The following is a 3,870-nucleotide window of genomic DNA, read 5'->3' as shown; positions in this document are numbered from 1 at the left end:
ATAACAACTTATTTTCAACAGGTAATTTCCATGCTTAATATCAGCAATTGATTCCTCACAGCCTATCAGTTCTGCACACAAAAGTCTTGAAAGATGTAGAGCTTCACAAATCATAGATTTACACAACAGAATCTGACATCAGAATTCAGAATAAGTGACTAAAATTTCTCATTTTTTCCTCTTTTGCATTAGATTTAGAGTAAGACAGGTTTCCAGAATTTCTATACGCTTCCTAACTTTATGCCAACTAGTCATCATATTGCCACCAAAAATTCCAATTTCTTTTCACTTAACCTCTTAAGATCCTTTATAATGCATCACTGTGAAGCCTACAGGTTTCAGCATCTCTTAATAGTTACAATTCAAATCTCAATTTGGCACAAAACTGCCATATTTATGCAAAATCTGCATTTCATGAAATCTACACTATATTCATTCCTGTCATTCCAGCAATCTTCCTCTTTGTTTCCATTGTTCAATTTCAGATTTGATACTCCATTCATTTCCAACATTCTGAATTTCAGCTTCCATCAGGTTTCAAAATTTCTCAATTCTGCAGTCTTTTTTTTTTTTACTTGAGTTTAGTTCATTTCTGATAAGCAATTAGCTTGAAAATCTGTCTCGAACTTGTTCATTTCCTGAATATTTCCTCACTTCTACAGCTTCCTTCTTCCTTCATTTACCAATAAAGAGACCCAAACAAGATTTAATACTCCAACAGCAATTTTTATACTCAGCTCCCAACCACTTATGCAACTAACAACTCTTGATTTTACAGACTTCATCAACAATCTGATTACAGAAATTAACAAACTCCACCAGCTTGATTTAATGACACTCCAAAAACTTCATTTGGTGCTATCATCAAATATACTAGGCACTCAATTATCATTCCAAAACTTATCAGTGATAACATTCAAATTCCAGTAACCAGCTTAAGAAGTTCAGAATTACAGCCTTATTCATTATCTTCAGCATTGAAGTTGAATCATTGGTTTAATCTGTAAGCACAGATTCAGAAATCTGTGCATCATTTAGCACCAAATTAATAGGAACTCGAATTTTAAATGTTGCTGTTCAAAAACAACATGAGAAATGGGCACACAGCATCAAATTTAGTAACTAAACTGGCACTAACAGCACAACAGATTTTCAGCAATGTCAAATGTCAGCTCCCTGGATTCTTAAGAGCAGCACATACAACCAAAGTAGCTTCTAAACCAATCCAAAAGTAGAAACTTAAATAAGAACTCCAATTACTGCACATTATATCAAGTAACCATAATCAAGGTCCATATTTGAGACTCCCACATCACTCTCAAAAATCACAATTCAATACTTATAAAACCATCCTTCTTCTTCAAAATTCTTGAGCACAAACTAATTTTCCCCCACACTTAAAACTTTGTCCATCATCAAACAATCTAACTCATCAAGATAGTCAACCAAAACCCTCAATGAAATGGAACAAGCAAAAGTAATCAAAGGTTAAAGTGCAAAAGAAAAAATGTTTAAAGAAAATTATGAAGAAAGGAATTGGAATTTATGAGGGATCAAGAATGAAAATAATCCTCATCCATGCATACATATGCAATTATGACTTTGAAAAGAAACTAAGCAAGTTCTAGAGTTTAATTGCTATGAGTGCATACCACACAAAAGAATATAATCGTGTATAGGCTTAAAGTGGTCCTCTATAGGTATTTTTATGCAATCAAGCTTAATTAATCAAAATGGAATCCACCACCAAATTAACCAATATAATGCAAGAAAAGCATCCAATCATGTTAAATGACCTAAAATTGATGATCAAATTTAAGAAACTTTTACCATCTTAAAAATATTACTTAGAAAATTTCCATGAAGAATATTATTCAAATTGAAATTCTATATACTAAACAAAATGCAAAGTATGGAAGCAAAGTGTGGAAGTAGAATGCAAATATAGGAAAATGAAACTAAAGAAATGTATAAAAAGAATTTATTAACAAAGCATGAATTAAAATGTAAAAGAAAATGAAATTGGAACCAACTCCCCTTTAATTCCGGCGGTCGAAGAAGATCTAGCAACAAAATCCACACCGGTAGAGGTGTAATTGTAGTTCCACAAAAATTCTTTTTATTCTTCATTTTTCCATCGCAAATTCTTTCCGGAGGTCTTAGGCGGTTCAGTTCAAGCATCCACTCCGGAAACTTGTGTTCTCCTACAACATCATCAAAAGAAGCAACCTCCCACACATATGTGGGATAAAAAGGAAATAGGAGAATATTAGTGTGGGTATAAAATATATCACGAAATGAATCACACCTAATGAAATCAATGAACGGTACCTCTATTGAATTTTCTGATAAATCACAAGAAATACTCACCTTGTCATTTTGAACGGTACCTGGAGTGGTGATTGTTACCTCCTCTTCATCAAGATATGGCTCAAGCTCTCGTTCTGTTGACTGTTCAACCTCATGTGGTGATCCTTGGGTGCTTGGCTCCATAGCACAAGTCCCTACACTTTCATCCTCAAATTTTGGTGGTTCTTGAGGTAATGCTTCCAGTAAGCATTCCCCTACACTTAAATAATCTTCAACAATATGTTCAGAACCTGAATCACTAACAACATCTTCAACAACAAAATCATTAGGATCAGAAATTTGCATAATTACATAATCATCACAAAAAATATTAGAAAAATCATGTGAATTAATGGAAGTAGGGTCAGGCCTGACAGAATCGCTACTTTCCATCTCTCCACTGGAATTTTGTACTTGCAACTGATTGATGGATGATACAATCTGATCTAACTGATTCTGTATGTTCTGTATCTTTGAGAATTGCTGCTCTTGATGCTCATTCATTTGTTGCATGATCTCCTTGAGTTTCCATGTTGATTCATCCATCTGGAGATTGTTTTGTTGAAAAGATTGTGGCATAAATGATGTTGAAATTTCTTGGAACCCATATGAACTCTGGAAAGCTGGATATGGCTCAATGAATGGTCCTTGTGCACTTTCATACCTGAAACATGAATTATCCACCCAATTAGCATTAAAACCATTTGAAAATGACTCATACCTATTTTGTTGATCCATGTTTGGGTAAATTTTATACTCAGGCTGAAAACACTGATAACTCTCCATTCCTCCTCCAAAATTCTGAAAATATGGATCCATGCTAAAAAAATCTCCTGTTCTTCACACTACACACTAATAATCAAGATTAGAAGACTCAAGAGCATAAAGTTTCAAACTCATGAAATTGTGAACAGTAAAGCACTCAAAACTTCAGAATTAAATCAACATGAAAATACAAAAGAGAAATAAGCAATCAAATCCAATCAAGATGCTAACCAAATAAATCAAATCCAATGCACATTCTAAAATCAACACACATTGCTAGTTATTTCCCCGGCAACGACGCCAAAAATTTGGTGTAGACCATTTTCATGTCACGTGGCACATCAAATTAATTAAAATTGAAACTCATTAAAATTAATACAAGCGTTGTAGCAACGAGTCCCAAGTCGTATTTTTTTTCCAAGGGTAACTAGTGAGTAAATGTGTGAATTCTAGAAGAGATTCCAATTAAAACCTAAGTTCAGCTAAATCAAGAACAATATCAACTACAGATCTAATGTAACATTGAATCAAATGAGTCAACTACTATATCCATAATTCTCATCCACATAAACCATAGCTACATTAGCTAAAAGAAGAGTTTCTACATTCAAGGCTTGAGACCTATCTTAATCTTGCATGAATCAATGTAGCATTCAACTTATAATCACATTCGTAAATCAAGTAATCCTTTCACTATCAAAACTAAATCTCATTGACAGCATACTCAATGAACAGAGCAAGAGTTTCTTCAATTCA

This window comes from Zingiber officinale, chromosome 3B (assembly GCF_018446385.1).
Source record: "Zingiber officinale cultivar Zhangliang chromosome 3B, Zo_v1.1, whole genome shotgun sequence".
NCBI lineage: Eukaryota > Viridiplantae > Streptophyta > Magnoliopsida > Zingiberales > Zingiberaceae > Zingiber > Zingiber officinale.
The sequence above is the reverse complement of the archived record's forward strand: the minus strand, read 5'-3'. Positions refer to the sequence as shown.